Source organism: Gopherus flavomarginatus, chromosome 8 (genome assembly GCF_025201925.1).
Source record: "Gopherus flavomarginatus isolate rGopFla2 chromosome 8, rGopFla2.mat.asm, whole genome shotgun sequence".
In the NCBI taxonomy this organism is placed as follows: domain Eukaryota; kingdom Metazoa; phylum Chordata; order Testudines; family Testudinidae; genus Gopherus; species Gopherus flavomarginatus.
In genome coordinates this window covers 100,270,199-100,290,366 of record NC_066624.1, presented here as the reverse complement: position 1 = coordinate 100,290,366, position 20,168 = coordinate 100,270,199, and the positions used below count along the sequence as shown (strand labels likewise).

General features: G+C 41.5%; 1 protein-coding gene across 2 annotated transcripts in view; it reads right to left on the bottom strand.

Annotated features, from left to right (window-relative positions):
• NLGN1 (neuroligin 1) overlaps nt 1-20,168 on the bottom strand; it is a 596,937-nt gene that overhangs the window by 524,953 nt on the left and 51,816 nt on the right. The window contains exon 2 of one of the 2 annotated variants that reach the window (XM_050965861.1): nt 3,024-3,124. The exons of the other annotated variant lie outside the window; for it this stretch is intronic. The gene's annotated coding sequence lies outside the window, so the exon portion shown is untranslated. The remainder of the gene's footprint in view (nt 1-3,023; nt 3,125-20,168) is intronic. 2 annotated transcript variants of the gene reach the window in all.

Below are 20,168 nucleotides of genomic sequence, written 5' to 3'. Positions count from 1 at the left end.
GGAGAAAGAAAAATTGTTTTTCTTAACCTTTGAGGATAGAACAAGAAGCAATGCGGTTAAATTGCAGCAAGGGAGGTTTAGGTGGACATTAGGAAAAACTTCCTAACTGATAGAGTGGTTAAGTGCTGGAATAAATTGCCTAGGGAGGTTGTGGAATCTCCATCATTGGAGATTTTTAAGAACAGGTTAGACAAACATCTGTCAGGAAAGGTCTAGATCAGTGCTTCTCAAAGTCAGGCTGCTGCTTGTTCAGGGAAAGCCCCTGGCAGTCCGGGCCTATTTGCTTACCTGTCGCGTCCACAGGTTCGGCCGATCACAGCTCCCACCGGCCACAGTTCACCGCTCCAGGCCAATGGGGGCTGCAGGAAGGGCGTCCAGCACATCCCTTGGCCCCCGCCGCTTCCCGCAGCTCCCATTGGCCTGGGACGGTGAACCGTGGCCAGTGGGAGCCACAATCAGCCAAATCTGCGGACGCGGCAGGTAAACAAACCAGCCTGGGACCACCAGGGGCTTTCCCTGAACAAGCGTCGGATCAGCTTTGAGAAGCCCTGGTCTAGATAATACTTAGTCTTGCCACAAGTGCAGGGGACTTGACTAGATGACCTCTCGAGGTGCCTTCCAGTGCTATGATTCTATGATTAAGCTTTAATTTTCTTTCTGAAAGCAAATTAAGAATTCATTGCTAAGTTTAAAATAATTTAGTGCATCAAGAATTACAGATGTTTTATCCTGCAAATATATAATAATTTAACATAAATCATTCTTTAATTAATTAGGATTTACAGGTCTGTGTCATGTTCTTTCCACTGGATCTTTGAAAGCATGACTCAGAGTGATCATCCTACATACAATTCAGGTAAACATATGGGTCAGGGTATTGCACATAGATATTTATAAGCAAAATTTTAAACTTTGAAGACACTTTTGTATCTTTGTGGAGCCTTACGTCGTACCATATTTGTCTCCACACCACAGCCACCATGCTTCCAGCCTAGGAGTACTGGATACCTCTGGTTTCAGAACCCATTAATTAAAAGCAGCCCTTAATTAGCCAGAGATGATGTTGTTGAGTAATGTGAAGCATTACTCCTCTCATACTGAGTGAAGGTACAGTCTCAGAAGTACTCTTGGTCCTTGCCAAATTATGTGTGGTCATGAGATGACTGAGGGTTTTTTTTTTTAAATGTTCACAAGAATTGGTTGTAATCTTTTGACTGTGGAACACAAGCAATGCTACATTCAGCGGAATGACAAAGGTTGTTTGGCACCTGGCATCAAATACTGTTCTTGCAACAATCTGGCATGAGAACCAAAGTGATAATGAATAAAATGCCAAAATGTCTGTGCAATAAAATCATTGATGCAGAATGTTAAGCAATCACAGAACCAAACAAAAAGCAAAACCTTCTAAAAATGCTTCCATGAGCACCCAAAAATTAGGCAAAGTTGAGTTGACTGCTTTTCAGATATTAAAAGAAAAACTGTGATGAACTGCAAAGATGACACAACGCATAGTGGTAAGTGTTAATGAATCATATGGGATCGGATGACATTACTCGGATTAATGGATATTGTCCCTTTGCCAGATTCCTGGTACTAAGCATAATGACAGATGAATTTTATCAATCATATTAACAGCAGAAGAATTAGGAGATCAAGATACAAAGAGTCTGATGAGTCTTGCCACTAACCATCACCCATTTCCCATATAATCACTTAGAGACCAGGGGGGAAGAAACAAAAGTCATCTGAGTTTTTAGGATTTTCCTGAATGATCAGCCAGACCAGGGGGAATCAGTATTTTCTGTATGAAGTACTAATGGACTCAGATCACAGGTAGGAACCATAAAGTTTGGATTCAGTTCCAAAGCTTCCTGTGGTTCTGATATTTTAGTTTTAGTTATCAGTAGCTACTTCCTCTAGCCTTTGAGAAAGTCACTTCTGTTTAAGTCTCCCCTCATCTGTAAAATGGGAATAATGATATGTGTCTATCTTTCCTGGGTTTGTGAAGATTAATGTTTGTAACACATTTTGAAGATTAATGACCTGATCCAATGTCCAGAGAAACCAATGGAAAGTCTCTCATTGACTTCAGTCTTAAAAGCCTACAGTAATTACTAACTGTTCTGCAATTCAATTGTGTGACTCATTATTGTTATTAATAATTCAATGAAAGAAAAAAACAATGTTATCTCTCATGTATCTGAACATGAATTACTTTGGATCATATTTTATTATTTTGATATTTTATAGTATGTCCAGTTATTTAAATATGCAGTAGTGTACTATGACTAAAGTCAAATGTACATTATATTCAGTTGTACAAATGAAATTATGCCCCAAATTCTATCTTACATTATTGTAAATCTAAATATCATATTACTGCACATCCAAATATTACCACAATCTTTTTGTTTCGCACATCTTATCAAGAACAAATAGTTTCAGTCAAGAACAGATATTTATAGGGGCTTATATTCCATGACCTAAAATGTGTCTGATGTGCAGGATACTTCTGCTGATTTGGAATTGTTGGATAATTTCATGAGTGACCGCATTTGAAACATAACATAAGAATCCCAATCCCATTCTAGAAATATTTCCAGAGAATCCAAATATCACCAAAAGCGCCAAGCTAAATATTTCCTATTTCAATACTAAGTTTATCAAATATTTCCAAGAAAAAAAAATCAAAGGCTGTTAACATACATTGGCCATATTACTACTCTGATTGACCTGGGCATGACAGACAAGCAGACATGGATAAAAATTAATATGGCTCAATAATGGCAGTAATGATATTACTCTAAATAGCTAATAGACCTCCCAACAACACCTGCTTCATTGCAGTAAATTCTTTACAATAAGACACCAGACTAAGGGGACAGTTGGCTACCCTTAACCAAAATCCACTAAACTGACTTGCATCTGAGGAACTGAGAGCCTACCAAAGGAGCACCTCACCTTTGCCCACACATTTAGGTTCCACTTCCACCCAAATCCTGAGCAGGACTCAGCCTTACCTCATCCATTCTTGTCCTTGGGTTTGAGGTTATCAGTATTGTCCCCTGACAACAAAACCACCTCACTGGATCACTGCTCTGCCCCCAATTCCTCCATCCCTCTGTGTCATAAACAGATAGTTAAGGGTTAATAGAACAGGAGTACTTCATGTCTCTTTTGCCTGTAAAGGGTTAACAAATTCAGTGAGCCTGGCTGTCAAGTGACCAGAGGACCAATCAGGGGACAGGATACTTTCAAATCTTGAGGGAAGGAAGTTTTTGTGTGTGCTGTTAGTTTTTGGTTGTTGTTCTCTCTGGGTTCTGACAGCGACCAGACGTGCAACCAGGTTTCTCTCCAATCTCCCTGATACAGGTTCTTATAGATTCAAAATAGTAAGTACTAGGTGATAAGGCAAGTTAGGCTTATGTTTGTTTTCTTATTTGCAAATGTGTATTTGGCTGGAAGGAGTTCAAATTTGTATTTTGCTGAAAGGATTTTAATTTGTACTTGTATACTTAGGCTGGGAGGGTATTCCCAGTGTCTATAGCTGAAAGACCCTGTAACATATTCCATCTTAAATTTACAAAGATAATTTTTACTGTTTTTTCTTTCTTTAATTAAAAGCTTTTCTTGTTTAAGAACCTGATTGTTTTTTTTTCTGGTGAGAACCCAGGGGACTGGGTCTGGATCCACCAGGGAATTGGTGGGGAGAAAGGAGGGAAGGGGGAGAGAAAGGTTAATTTTCTCTCTGTGTTAGGATCACTTTCTCTCACAGGGAGAGTCTGGGAGGGGGAGAGAGAAGGAGGGGGAAGGTGGATTTTCCTCTCTGTTTTAAGATTCAAGGAGTTTGAATCACAGTGATCTTCCAGGGTAACCCAGGGAGGGGAAGCCTGGGAGAGGCAACGGTGAGGGAAAGGGTTTACTTTCCTTGTGTTAAGATCCAGAGGGACTGGGTCTTGGGGGGTCCCCGGGCAAGATTTGGGGGGGGGGGGACTGGAGTGTACGAGGCACTGGAATTCCTGGTTGGTGGCAGCGCTACAAGTACTAAGCTGGTAATTGAGCTTAGAGGAATTCATGCTGGTACTCCATCTTTTGGATGCTAAGGTTCAGAGTGGGGAATTATACCATGACACCCTGTCAAAATGAGAGACTCTCACCACTCCCTAACTGGAGTCCCATATAGGACGTTCAAGGGAGAAGGACCAAGATGCTTCGAGAGCTTGGCTTTGCTCCCTAACTTCCCCCTTCCCATGGCAATTCCCTTCTTCTATCTGATGCATGAGAAAAACATGCAGGGAATCTAATCCTTGCTGGACCAATCAATTATCTACACCAATGAACAGAGTGTCATAAAGAACCAAGAAATATACTATGCAAGGTTTACTGGGCTACATGTATTTTTAAATTAAACAGCAGTGTGCACAGAAATCTATGTGCTCTCTTTGTGACATATAAACTACTTTTGCACTAAGATCCCAATCCTGTCATCACAGCTCAGGTAAAAATCCCACTGATATCAATGAGTGATTTGCTTGATTAAAGACTGCAGTGTCAGATTGTACCTCGGAAATACTGTAACTTAAAACAATTTTGTTGAGAGAGGTTGTAACTTCTGAATAATATATTCTCAGAAGCATCTCTTGAAATGACTCTTCTCAGTGTTGAATGCGCACTTATGTGCTGAACTGAGAGGTGTCCACTTATATTCAGGAAAATAAAAAGTTAAAAGGGGGGACAAAGTGCTTATTCTGGAATTTGCACTGAATACAAGGTAATTTGTAATCTAAATATACAAATTTGCTCTCCATAATTTCCAATATTAGAATAATATTCATTTCCAAAGCATTAGTTGTCTATTGAGAGTCAATTGAGCTTTAAAACAAACAGCTCTTTGTACTTTAAGACATTGCTTCTATATAAAATTTTGTAATTGGAATGCTTAAGACAACTTCATTATATCTTCAACAGTAATTATTACTTACCAGTTATACCACATAGCCTACCTTATATCTTCAAAGTACAAGCATTAATTAATCCTCACTGCTCGCCCTGTAAAATAGCTATACAGTCCCAGTTTTACAGACTGAGAAACTGAGACACATAGTCCAGTGCTGCATTTTTATGCACCCAAAATCATTGGAGGTTTTGGGTGCACAAAACATGTGGAATCATATCTGAAGAGTATGTTCTTTGAGTCCAGAGTGAATCCCAATACTATATTCTACCAACTTGGCAACATTACCTCTTAAAAGCAGCCTTAATAAAGGCATTTAGTAAATGAAGACATTGCCTATCTTAAATATCTGTTTCCTTCATGCAAGCTTATTGTTTTTGGAGATGGCAGAGTGCAGGCAAAGTTATTCATAAAAATATTGTTTTAATCAGTAATGCATGGTAGTCTCTGGAACAGCAATAAATTCATGAGGGGGAGAAAAACCCAACAAGAATAATGTAATGTAAAGAAGATCAAAAGAAACCAAGACAGCAATTAATTTAATCCATTTTTAGAAGCAATTGTCTTTGTACCTTAATCCAAAATTTAATGAGTATTACTTCGGCAGCATGTAAAAAAGCTTTGTTCTTCTTACTTAATTGATTTGTAAACGCAGTAGGAAAAGTGTATCTGAAGTTCAGTAACCTTGATAGTTGAAATAGATGGAGCACACTGTGGGCCTAATTCACAGGAAGACTTCACACCCTTGAAATGTAACTGTGAAATCGACTTCCTCTTCACTAAAACTCATATGCAGTATGTATAAATTTCCCAACCTCAATTATACTTCTTAGACACTAAACCTCTTATTGTGATTGGTATTTTAAATCCTAATTTTTAGTCTTCTGATTCAGCTGCTCAGGCAGCTGGAAGATTAAGGGAGTTAGTCAGTTGAGTTCACCAGTGAAGGAAAGAGAGGAGGTAGGGTTGGGTTTTTTCCCTCTTTTACTTGCAGGTATTCTATATGGAATAACCCGCAATGGGAAGAAAACAGCGCACTGCCCCTTCACTACTAGCTCTTCCTCTACCTGCACCCTGTGGGGGCTTGCATGTCCCTGCCAAAGAAAGCCGTATTGGGGGAGCCACCCGTGTGAGAGGTGTCTGTTGGAAGCAGGTAAGAGAGCTGCAGGAGGAGATGGCTCATCTGCTTAGTATCTGGGAGCATGAGGACTTCATCGACAGGATGCACATGGAGATGTCCAGGATGGAGGATGCTAGGCAAATAGAGAAGACTACAGCAGTGCCAAACAAGAAAGGAGAACCAGCTGCTCTTGAGGGAGGAGACTGGCTGCTGGCCAGCTTGGGCAGCAGACAGTGCTCCATCCCCCATCCAGATCCCCCATCCATCAAGGATAAGAACCAATAAGGTGTATTAGAAACAGGAGAAGCAGCCCATGACGGCTGAAGAAAAGGAAATATGTGCTGCCAAGGCTAGGAGGCTCATGGCCACCACACTCAAGAGAAGGAGATGTAGCATGGTGGTGGTGGTTGCGGACTCCTTTCTGAGGGTGATGAGGGAACCCATCTGTTAACCTGACCTGATGTCCTGGGAGGTGTGTGGCCTACCTGGAGCCTGCATTCAAGATGATATGGAAAGATTGCTGAGGTTCATCCATCCCTCCGACCACTTCCCCATGATGCTCACCCATTTGGACACTAGTGAGACTGCCCTATGATGCTGAGAAGATCACTAGGGATTACAGGGTTCTGGGAGCAAAGGTGAAGGAGTCAGGTGCACAAGTGGTATTCTCATTCATCCTCCCAGCTTAGAGTAAGGGCACAGGGAGTGGGACATGCATCCTGGAGATGAATACCTGGCTGCACTGATGGTATTGACAGGAGGGCTTTGCCTCCCTTAAGCACAGGATGCTGTTCTGGGAAGAAGGACTGTTGGGATGAGATGGGGACCACCTGATCAAAAAGGAGAAGGGTATCTTCAGACACCAACCCAGCAAGGATGGCTTTAAACAAGGTTCAAAGGAGGCAGAGGATAAAAGCCACAGCAATGTATATAAAAAGGTGACCTTATCACAGAGCTAAATGTTCGGGGGAAATGGAAAATTACAACAAGGTATTAGGATCAACAACAGAGAAATCAGTGGGGGAATCTGCTCAACATCTTAGATGTCTATACACAAATGCAAAGAATGTAGGAAACAAATAAACAGGAAGAACTGGAGGTATTAGTACATAAGCTAAATGATGACATAATTGGTCACACAGAGACTTGTTGGGACTCTAATATTAGTATAATGAGTAACAGCTTGTTCAGGAAGGACAGGCAGGGAAAAAAGGGAGGACGTGTTGCATTATACATCAAGAATATATATATTTGCTCTGACGTACAGAAGGAGGTGAGAGGTAGACTAGCTGAAAGTCTCTTGATTAAGATAAAAGGGAAAAAACAGGGCAAAGTATTGGTAGGGAGTCTACTGTAGACCACTAAATCAGGACTAGGAGGTGGATGAGGCATTTCTATAACAAATAACGGAAATATCTAAAATACAAGATCTGGGGAACTTTAACTATCCAGACATCTGTTGGTAAAGTAACATGGCAAAACACAAAAAATACCCAGTAGGTTTGTCATAAACAGATAGCTAAGGGTTAATGTCTCTTTCACCTGAAGCACCTGACCAGAGGACCAATCAGGAAACCGGATTTTTTCAACTTTGGGTGGAGGGAATTGAGTGTCTAAGGTCTTTGTTTTCTGGCTGCCTGCTTTCTCTGAGCTTTGGAGAAGTAGTTCTACTTTCTAGTCTTCTGTTTCTAAGTGTAAGGACAAAGAGATCAGATAGTAAGTTCTATGGTTTCTTTTCTTTGGTATTTGCATGAATATAAGTGCTGGAGTGCTTTGATTTGTATTCTTTTTGAATAAGGCTGTTTATTCAATATTCTTTTAAGCAACTGACCCTGTGTTGTATCATCTAATACAGAGAGAACATTTGTACTTATTTTTCTTTCTTTTTATATAAAGCTTTCTTTTAAGACCTGTTGGAGTTTTTCTTTACTTCAGGGAAATTGAGTCTGTACTCACCAGGGAATTGGTGGGAGGAAGAAATCAAGGGGAGATTTGTGTGTTGGATTGCTAGCCTGACTTTGCATTCCCTCTGGGGGAATAGGAAAGTACTTTTTGTTTCCAGGATTGGGAACAGAGAGGGAGATTCACTCTGTTTGGATTCACAGAGCTTATGTCTGTGTATCTCTCCAGGAGCATCTGGAGGGGGGAAGGGAAAAAGGATTATTTCCCTTTGTTGTGAGACTCAAGGGATTTGGGTCTTGGGGTCCCCAGGGAAGGTTTTTCAGAGGGACCAGAGTGCCCCAAAACACTCTAATTTTTTGGGTGGTGGCAGCAGGTACCAGGTCCAAGCTAGTAACTAAGCTTGGAGGTTTTCATGCTAACCCCCATATTTTGGACGCTAAGGTCCAAATCTGGGACTAAGGTTATTACAAGGTTCTTGGATGATATCGGGGACAACTTGTTGTTGTAGGAACTGGAGCAAGTAACTAGGGGGACAGCCATTTTAGACTTCGATTCTGACCAACAGGGAGGAAGACAGAAAGCAGTTTGGATGAAAGTGATCATGAAATGATAGTTTTCCTTATTCTATGGAAAGGAAGGAGTGAGAGCATCAGGAAAAGAACAATGGACTTAAAACGACCAGTCTTTACCATACTCAGAGACCTGGTAGGTAAGGTCCTATGGGAAGAATATCTGAGGGATAAAGGAGTGCAGGAGAACTGACAGTTTCTCAAGGTGACAATATTAAATGCAAACTGTCAGCCATCCCAGAAGTTCTCAACAGGGGGTCCCTGGCCCCCTGGAGGTCCGCAAATTCTTTCATGGGGTCCAAGCCCCACAGCTAAAACCCCAAGCCCCTGCATTTCCTGCGGGGCTGGAGCCAGGAGCCGAGGGGTTGAAGCCCCGATCCCTGGCACCCCCATGTGACTGAAGCCCTGAGCCCATGGGCAGAGATGAGAGGACACGGGGTTTTTTCCCCCCCCGCCCAGAAAGAGAGCAGGGCAGTCCTGGGGCAGCTCCATACTCCCCACACACACACGCACGCACACATCCCTCCTTCTCTCCTCGCCCCCTGCCCGGTCAGAGGCGGGAAGCCAGAGCCGGGCAATGCGGGACAGTTGCTGCTCTGGCTGGTGCCATGGAGTAGGCAGCCATGGCATTCCCTCATCTCCTGCTCATGCAGGGGGTTGAAGCTGCTTCTCAGCTCCCAGCCTCCTTTGCTCACACCGCTGGTAAGAGCCCCCCAAGCAGGGGACCCGGCTCTTTGGCTGGCAAAGCCCTTGGGGAACAGGGACTGAAGGGGAGCCTTCCCAGCACACAGCTCCCTGAGCTACCCCCTTGCCCACACATAGCCTCTAGCTAGCCCCCGCCTTCACTCTGAGCTACCCCCCTGCCTGAACACAGCCCCTAGGTACCCCCTCCCTGCACCCTGATCTGTTTTCAAACTTTTTGAGCTGAGCCCCCCACCTTTGAGTTATAATTTTTGGTTGTGCTCCCCTCCCTTGGGTGGTCTTCTGAGATGAGTCGGGGGTGGAGGTGGCACTCCCTCCCAGACCCTGCCATGCAGAGCTGGCTCGAGCCCCGCTGGCCCCTGCCCACCCAAAACAGAAGTCAAACTACACCTATGCCTAAGCCCTCCCCCCAACCCAAACCCCAAACCCCCGCTGGCCCCTGGAGTTTTTATAGCATGTCGTGGGGGTAAGGTGACCAGATGCCTGGTTTTCATCTGGAACACCCCATCAAAAAGGGACCCTGGCAGCTCTGGTCAGCACTGCCAACCAGGCCATTAGAAGTCCAGTCAGTGGTGCTGCAGGGCTAAGGCAGGCTAGTCCCTACCTGTCCTGGCTGGCACTGTGCTGCACCCCAGAAGCAGCCACAGGTCCAGCTCCTAGGCAGGGGGGCCACAGGGCTCCACGCACTCTCCCTCCCCGAGCACCAGCTCCTCAATCCCAATGGGAGCTGGGCGAGTGGTGCCTGAGGCAAGAGCAGCATGCAGAGCCTCCTGGCCCCCTGCCTAGGATCCAGACCTGCTAGCCACTTCAGAGGTGCAGCATGGTGCCAGGACAGGCAGGGAGCCTGCCTTAGCCCTGCTGCACTACTGTCCAGGAGCCACCCGAGTTAAGCCCACACGCCAACCCCAAGCTCCACCCCCTGCCCCAGCCGTGAGCCCCCTCGAAAACCCAGAGCCCCTTCCTTCGCCCCAATCCCCTCATCACTGGCCCCACCCCAGAGCCAGCATCCCCAGCCCAGAGCTCTCACACCTCTTGCACCCGACCCCCTACCCCAGCCCAGAGCCCCCTACCACATCCTGAACCCCCCCATCCCCGGCCTCATCCCAGAGCCAGCACTCCCAGTCCACAGCCCATACCCCCTCCCAAATCCTAACACTCTGCCTCAACCTGCAGCCACCTCCCACATTCCGAATCCCTCATCCCCACTCCCCAGCCCGGAGCTCCCTCCTGCACCCCAAGCCCCTCATCCTGAGCCCCGCTCCAGAACCCACACCCTCAGCCACAGCCCTTACCCTCTTCCTCACCTCAACTCTATGTCCCATCCCGGAGCCTCCTGCTGCAGCCCAGTGAAAGTGAGTGAGGGTGGAGGAGAGTAAGCCACCAAGGGAGGGGGAAATGAAGTGAGTGGGAGTGGGGCTTCGGGCAGTAGCCGGGCTAGGGTGTTCGGTTTTGTCCGATTAGCAAGTTGGCAACTATATGTGGGGGGCTTGAGAAAGAAAAAGGTTGAGAACCCTTGAGCTACCCAATGCAAAGGAGAGAGAGCAATAATTGTAAAAGGCCAATATGGCTCCATCAGGAGCTCTTCATTGAACTGAAAATCAAAAAGGATGCCTATAAAAAGTGGAAACGTACAAATTGCTATGGATGAGTATAAAAGAATAGCACAAGCATGTAGGGACAAAATCAGAAAGGCTATGGCCTTAGATGTATTCAAGTTGGAAGGACCTCACAAAATACACGGCAAGGAATTGCAGGTCCAAAGTGTATAAATAATGCAGTTGGGTGGTGAGGGAAAAAAAAAGGAGCATGGTGGCTCACATCTAATATCAAAAAGAGAATTATTTCAAGGGAATATGTAAAGTCTGGCAGGAGGCAGGTTTACATTTCATTTTTGTCCCTTAAGGAAAGATTTAGCTTAGTATTGTTCAATATGTAAATTCTAGTTACAGTTTAATGAGATTCTTACAAAATATTCTATTAACACTAAAGGCTGTATTCTAGGATTGTACTTACATATGTTGTTATCCCCTTATCATCAGGGATCTTTTGTGCTCCTGGATAAGTTTCTCAGCCAAATCATCCTAACACATAGAAATTATGAGATTGCTTACCTGCATTTCTAGGAGATTAACTCATGCATTTTACCACCACCTACCTCCATTTGATAGCCAGGTGGCAGCACCTACTTGGTGTATGCACAAATACATCTTATATATGTATATATATATATGGTTTGGGTCTTCAGTGACTCAAATATAGAATTCAAATACACTAACATGAAGATGCCTTGTGTGAGAACAAGCTCCTTTCCCCTCCCTTACAATCACATAATATCAACCTAGTTTATTGTATGGAGGAGGGGTTGGGAGAACACCACAGCCCTTTCGTGCCTGTATGGTTTTCAAACTGCAGAGGTGCTGTAGTATGAGATTTCAAAATGAGTCTCACACCCCTGGAAACACATTGTAATGTGTAATGTGATGTTGTCATGTGTTACGTTAGAGTGAGATAATATGCATATTACTGAATTTGTGTTGCACCACATGGGGTTAGTGTTTAGTGGTTAATGCATTTGTATGTTCTGAGGATGGTGTTGGGATTGATACAGAGCACTGGGATTTATTTTCTTTGTTTTCCAGTTTCCCCGTATTTTGCTACTGTGAGCAAGGTGGGTGAAATTGCTTATAAAATTTTTTTAAAAATCAGATTTAAGAAATCCAACATATATATTTTATTTTATTTAAATACATTTTCCTTTTTTAAAATAAACATGTTTAAAATTACATTTGAAAGTATGACAACCTATGTTCACCCTAATCTTATGATAATGTATTAAAATAATTTAAATAAATAAAGTGCTACATCAAGATCTCCACATTTTAATGAGTATTGCTCTTTTAATTATATACAGAACCAGGGGGAAGACACCTTTTGAGCTCAATGCAAGCTTTATAAATATGTCCCAATGTCAAGCATCTATGTTATTTGCAATCTTTACAATGGAGCAAATATTGGTATCACATTTTTCCAAATGTCAGGACTTTCAGTTTCTGTTGCATAGAAAAGCTTTTGCCTTAATTAGTGTTAGTTTCAACTTAAATAGTAGCTGCAGAGAATATTTTCTTCATTTGGCCTAGTTCATCCTTGAAAAAACCTACTGAGAGTTGAAAAAAGCAGGAAAGCTTGTTTTCTTTTCCAAACAATGAATAAAAAACAAGTGATTTCAATGGGAGTTAGGTACCTTACATAAGCTTTTTAGGAACTACTTTTAAAATCCCACTAGGCCACCTATCTTCAATTTGGCACCTAAATGTATTTAAACATCTGGGCCATCATGACTAGAAACAATTCATCAACTGATTAACTAAAGTTAACACTTCCTTTCTTTAATTACAGTAATCAGATAGTTTTCAATACAAAATATGTTTTGATAAACTTACTTTTTCTCTTTAACATATCCAGCACAGTGAAGGTAGTTTTACTTGGCTAACACACAATTTAAAAAATGCTGGTTTATATATATTTTAATTGAATTCCAGTTTTCACCCAAATGCTGCTCGACACAAATCCTGAGTAAAGAAAACAAATCACCTAATATATAAGAAATGTATCATGCACCACCACTAACATAATAAAATGTGAAAATTAGTAAATTAAGCTATATAGTTGCTTAAATAATTGTGCATAGATGTAGTGTATCCTATTGGTTAGCAAGAAAAAAAAGTAGCCGCATATTAGGTGCAAAGGCTATATGTGATTGCAAATCAACATGAACTGAACCTTTTTTTAGGAAGATAACTAATGAGTACTAACGCAAGACAAGATTAAAATCAACTATTTAAATCGAAGTTTCCTGACTGCTGATTTAAATGATAATTTAAAATCAATCCACACCGCTGTGAGCTTCTGTAGTTACTTCTTGCGTTCTTAGAGCTGTTGGATGGACTTTAACGTTCTTGTAGGAAGGGAAATTTGAGTGTCCCTAACAGTGTCCTTTAGAAATCTGATGGCTTAGTTGACTCAGAAAGAGGATCCAAACACATGAAATAAGAACCATCCTCCAGTGTTCATGAGGTGCATTTATTGTTCCAAAATAGGTTTTCAAGGCATTTTCCAAGTTGTGTTACAAGCATCATTAAACTTATGATGTGTGCCACTTCATTATGGAATTCATGATGTGGGTGTGGCATGGAATTTGGTTTTCCTGCTTTCCAGGTCTCTGTGTCTTTTGGACTTCTCTGCCACCTCTTCCATCTCTGCCAAACTCACTCCCTTAATGTCCTTCTCTTCCAAAAATGGAAGCTGCAAAACAAACCTGTGGAGTAAGTTAATGCCAACCATTTGCCTGCATGTAGCTGCTGATAATGCTGTAGGAATGCCTCCCTTTCTGGAATATGCAGAGTTGTTGTAGATGTGTGGGTCTAAGGATATTAGACAGACAAAGTGGGCGATGTAACATATTTTGTTGGACCAACTTTTGACGGTGAGAGAGACAAGCTTTCAAACTTACACAGAGCTCAAAAGCTCATCTCTCACCCCAACAGAAGTTGGTCCAATCGAAGAAATTACCTCACCTCACCTTGTCTCACTTACTGGTAATTACCAAACAATTCACTTTCATGTAATGGAATAATCCCATAGGTATATAGCAAATGTCAGTCTGATATATACTTTTACTAGAAAGGAAAGATCACTTCCAAAAGCTAAAGTACATAAATATTTAAAGAAAATAGTTTTATTCATACATTTTAGGTCTTACTTTTCTGAAAATGTGCTTTAATCAACAGATTTTCTGTTCTTTGTTCACCACAGAAGTTGTCTACTGATAAATTACCTTGGCATATCCATATTTTAGTTAGTTAAAAGAAAATAAATCCTGTCATATTATCCCTAATTCAGGGCATTTTCTCTGCTTCATCCCTATCCCACCTACCCAGGTCCTGGCAGATAAGACATAAAATAACAAAGAATGTTTAAAAAAAACACAACAAGTGCATGCACACACACCTCAGAAGTGAAGGAGAGTTTTTTCATTGACTTCAACAGACGCAGTATTGCTCCCCTAGCCATCATAATTTACTTAATAAATTTGAGAGTAAAACAAATATCCACATCCCCTACATATCTCAGCTGATCTCAACATGTCACTGAAACAGCACCAAAGAGCTCTGAGTTCCTTTGATTTCTGCAGTGCAGCATGGGAAGGCAAAGTGGGATGAGCCAGATAAAAATGAGCTAGAAACAGAAAAATGGTGGTTCTGGGGCTTGAAGTGGCTTGTAGCTCTCTCTCTCTCACACATTAATAATGTGTACGTTGTTCTCGGCCCAAAAATCTATTTCACTTATGCTCTTTGAGATTTCCAGCTCTAATAGACACATTTACCCTACAGTTGTGGTTTAACTTCTCTGGGATTTGGGGCTGAACTAGAACTGAGTGTTTCACATGGTCAAAACACAAACCAGAGTTACTTTGCTCTGTATGTTTGACATTTCGGATGCTTTAAGAAAGGCTGAATATCAGGAAAAGCTACTTGACAGTGAGAGCTATTAGGCTGTGAAAGTTTCCTAAGGAAAATAGTGGAAACTCCATCCCTTGGCACAGTTAAAATGAGACTGAATAAAGCAAGAATGAATGTACAGCAGGGGACAGTACTGAACAGGTAAAGAGATGGACTAGAAGAATGATTTGGTCTTCCTCTCTAGATTCAGCCATTTGTGTCACCCAGAATGATGCCTCAAATCTATATGCAACTACATATTCTATATGAACCCATACATTGTATTTTTGACAATGAAAAGACAGAAGTGTTCTCTCTTAGGACTAAGTTTTGTTCCTAACTACACAATTTAAATCTTTTGTAACTCCACTGACTTGAATGGCAGTACTCCAGATTTACATTGCATAACTGAAAGCAGAACTTGGCCCTTCCCCTTTGAACTGTGTGATACACAGGGACATTTGGGCATAAATGTCAAGTCAGGATATGGAGTGTGATCCTTCAATCTTTGGGTTCTTCAAAGTCCAGTTTAAGTTACACTATAACAATCAATGGGAGCTTAATGTACACAAGGACTGGACTCTGAGTCTCAAAGGCTACTGAGGTCCCAGTTCAATAGCATACTTAAGAGCATCACTAACTTTAATCACATGAAACCAAAAGGATTACTCACATAAATAAAAGTGACACATATGCTTAAGAACTCTGCTGAACTGGGAGAACTTAAAATTCACAAACAAACAAGCATTTTTAAATTCCAGCAAATAAGTATACAAAAAAAGAGATGTCATGGGTTGCTATGTCAGGTGAACATTACACAAAAATTAGAAGGTACAAAAGTTTGGGGAAAGTTGGGAGTATTTTCTGTTCCTTTGGAAGGTGATATCCATAACGTTTAAATTTATCAATAAGTAGGTCCATATTATATTTCTGAAGGTTAACGTTGTTTGAATCTAGCTGTAACATTCTATTATGCTTGAAATTTTCTTGAAATCATGGCAATGTGATCTTGTAAACATCAATAAAACCTCCAACATTTTAAAAAGAAATCTCCAGCATGTATAGGGACTTATCCTCAGCTGGTGAAAACTTCTATAGCTCTACTCACGCCACTCCATAGAAATACTGTATGTGCTGAAAATTCTTGCAAGAGGAAGAGTATTCACTACATTTCTCCATTTTGTCTATTTAAATCGTAAACTCTTAAGGGAAGGACTATTTATACCTCTGTGTTTGCACAGTGTCTAGCACAATGTGGTCCTGATGTAGTTGTTCCTTTGGTATTACTGTAATAAACATGGCTAATAATAATTGACTTACACAGGGAAATTTTTCTTAATTTTCTGTGTGCCCTGGTGTGGAGGCAAACCAGAAAATAATTCCATTGCTGACTTGAACTGACTTATTACTTTTATGCTTTAATGGCAGCAGCACTGGGACAAAATTTGGCTCCAAATTTATATTTTGTAAAAACAATAAATAAAACTTTAACAAAGCTCTCAAACTGCTAGAAACATTGCCATTAAATATTTTAATTTAGTTGGAAATGTGGTTGGGTTTTTGCCTTTTTTAAAATAAATCTGCACACTGCAGCTTTGAGCCAATGCAGGAGAATCCAAGAGTGACATTAAATAGAAACTAAACAGAAAAAAAAAATGAAACCAACTACTATATTTTAATTGTCCAAGCTGAGAGGAATGCAAAAAGAGTAAACAAAGGACATAAATACTGAAAATCATTTTTTTAAAAATTTGAGGTGACAGAGGTAAGGATCTTTTTCTTTTAATATGTGGGTCTTAATTGTGCAGTAAGCTCTGCTTTAGCACAGGGGTCTACATGCATGGAACTCTTTGCAGAATATGAGGCAATGATTTGTAACCTGACAGTGTCCCTATAATAACCTTATTTCAGTAATTTAGAATATTTCAGAATAAAAACTTTGCTTATCTGTGCAACATGAAAAGAGAAGAAAAAGTCTAAAGCTCTATATCCCAAATCAAGTTTGCATCAGGTTTCTGTGACATGCATGATTCACTAGCATAGTGCATATTAAGACAAGACATAGAGCAAGAGCTGGTAACTACGGCATCTGGCCCTGCAAATGAAGGAATAAAGAAAGGTAGGTGGTATATCTGCTTTACGCTGAATGTCCTCTTTTACTCTTGTTCTTCTGGGCATTCAGCATATAGTTCTAAATTTGCAAAGATTATTTTTCATTTTATTTCCAGATCACTTTAAAATCTTAACATAGAATCATAGAAGATTAGGGTTGGAGGAGATCCTCAGGAGGTCATCTAGTCCACACCCTGCTCAAAGCAGGACCAACCCCAAATAAATCATCCCAGCCAGGGCTTTGTCAAGCCAAGCCTTAAAAACGTCTAAGGATGGAGATTTCACTACCTCCCAAGGTAATCCATTCCAGTGCTTCACCAACCTCCTAGTAAAATAGTTTTTCCTAATATCCAATCTAGACCCCCCCCACTGCAACTTTTGACCACAGCTCCTTGTTCTGTCATCTGCCACCACCACAGCCTAGCTCCATCCTCTTTGGAACCCCCCCTTCAGGTAGTAGAAGGTTACTATCAAATCCCCCCTCACTCTTCTCTTCTGCAAACTAAATAAGCCCAGTTTCCTCAGTCTCTCCTAGTAAATCCATGTACCCCAGGCCCCTAATCATTTTCGTTGCCCTACACTGGACTCCCTCCAATTTGTCCACATCCTTTCTGTAGTGCAATACTCCATATGTGGCCTCACCAGTGCCGAACAGAGGGGAATAATCACTTCCTTCGATCTGCTGGCAATGCTCCTACTAATGCAGCCCAAAATGCCGTTAGCCTCCTTGGCAACAAGGGCACACTGTTGACTCATATCCAGCTTCTCATCCACTGTAATCCCCAGATACTTTTCTGAAGAACTACAATTTAGCCAACCTGTCCCCAGCCTGTAGCAGTGCATGGGATTCTTCCATCCTAAGCGCAGGACTCTGCACTTGTCCTTGTTGAACCTCATCAGATTTCTTTTGGCCCAATCCTCCAACTTGTCTAGGTCACTATGGACCCTATCTCTACACTCCAGTATATCAACTGAAGACAGCTGGCAGTTTTTCAAAAAGACATTGTTAGGACACAAGAGCAAACTATCCCACTGCATAGGAAAGATAGGAAGTATGGAAAGAGATCGCCCTGGCTTAATCAGGAGATCTTCAATGATCTAAAGCTCAAAAAAGAGTCCTACAAAAAGTGGAAATTCAGTCAAATTACAAAGGATGAATATAAGCAAATAACACAAGTAAGTAGGGACAAAATTAGAAAAGCCAAGACATAAAACGAGATCAAACTAGCTAGGGACATAAAAGGAAACAAGAAAACATTCTACAGATATATTAGAAGCAAGAGGAAGACCAAGGACAGAGTAGGCCCATTACCCAATGAGGGGGGAAAGACAATAACAGAAAATGCGGAAATGGCAGAGGTGCTTAATGACTTCATTATTTTGGTTTTCACCACGAAAGTTGGTGGCGATTGGACGTCTAACATAGTGAATATTAGTGAAAATGTGGTAGGATCAGAGTCTAAAATAGGAAAACAACACATCAAAAATTACTTAGACAAATTACACCAGGGCCTGATGAAATGCATCCTAGAATACTCAAAGAGCTGACTGAGGAGATATTTGAGCCATTAGCAATTATCTTTGAAAAGTCATGGAAGATGGGAGACATGGAAGACTGGAAAAGGGCAAATATAGTGCCCATCTATAAAAAGTGAAATAAGGACAACCCAGGGAATTACAGACCAGTCATCTTAACTTCTGTGCCCGGAAAGATAATGGAGCAAATTATTAAGCAATTAATTTGCAAACATCTACAAGATAACAAGGTGATAAGTAACAGTCAGCATGGATTTGTCAAGAACAAATTGTGTCAAACCAATCTGATTGCTTTCTTTGACAGGGTAACAAGCCTTTTGGATGAGGGGAAGCGGCAGATGTGGTATATCTTGACTTTAGTAAGGCTTTTGTTACTGTCTCCCATGACCTTCTCATAAACAAACTAGGGAAATACAACCTAGATGGAGCTACTATAAGGTGGGTGCATAACTGGTTGGAAAATCATTCCCAGAGATATTTATCTGTGGTTCACAGTCATGCTGGAAGGGCATAATGAGTGGGGTCCCACAGGGATCGGTTCTGGTTCCGGTTCTATTCAATATCTTCATCAATGATTTAGATAATGGCATAGAGAGTACACTTATAAAGTTTGTGGACGATACCAAGATGGGAGGGATTGCAAGTGCTTTGGAAAATAAGATTAAAATTCAAAATGATCTGGACAGACTGGATAACTGGTCTGAAGTAAACAGGATGAAATTCAATAAGGACAAATGCAAAGTACTCCACTTAGGAAGGAAAATCAGTTGCACACATACAAAATGGGAAATGACTGCCTATGAAAGAGTGCTGTAGAAATGGGTCTGGGGGTCATAGTGGATCACAGGCTAAATATGAGTCAGCAGTGTAACACTGTTGCAAAAAGAGCAAACATAATTCTGGGATGTATTGGCAGGAGTATTGTAAGCAAGACACTAGAAGTAATTCTTCTGCACTACTCCGCACTGATTAGGCCTCCACCAGAGTATTGTGTCCAGTTCTGGGTGCCATATTTCAGGAAAGGATGTGGAAAAACTGGAGAAAGTCCAGAGAAAAGCACCAAAAATGATTAAAGGTCTAGAAAACATGACCTATGAGGGACGATTTAAAAAACAGGGTTTGGTTAGTCTGGAGAAGAGAGAGCTGAGAGAGGACATGATAACAGTTTTCAAGTACGTAAAATGTTGTTACAAGGAGGAGGGAGAAAAATTGTTCTTCTTAACCTCTGAAGATAGGACAAGAAACAATGGACTTAAACTGCGGCAAGGGAGCTTTAGGTTGTACATTAGGAAAACTTCCTAACTGTCAGGTTGGTTAATCACTGAAATAAATTGCCTAGGGAGGTTGTGGAATATCCATCATTGGGGATTTTTAAGATCAGGTTGGACAAACACCTGTCAGGGATGGTACAGATAATACTTAGTCCTGCTATAAATGCAGGGGACTGGACTAGACGACCTCTCAAGGTCCCTTCCAGTTCTATGACTCTCTGATTCTACCTCTCCCCCCATTTAATGTCATCTACGAACTTGCTGAGGGTGTAATCCATCCTATCATCCAGATCATTAATGAAGATGTTGAGCAAAACCGACCCCAGGACCGACCCCTGGGGCACTCAGCTTGATGCCAACTAGACATCGAGCCATTTATCACCACCCATTGAGCCCGATGATCTAGCCAGCTTTCTATCCACCTTACAGTCCATTCATCCAATCCATACTTTTTTAACTTGCTGGCAAGAATACTGTGGGGGACCATATCAAAAGCTTTGC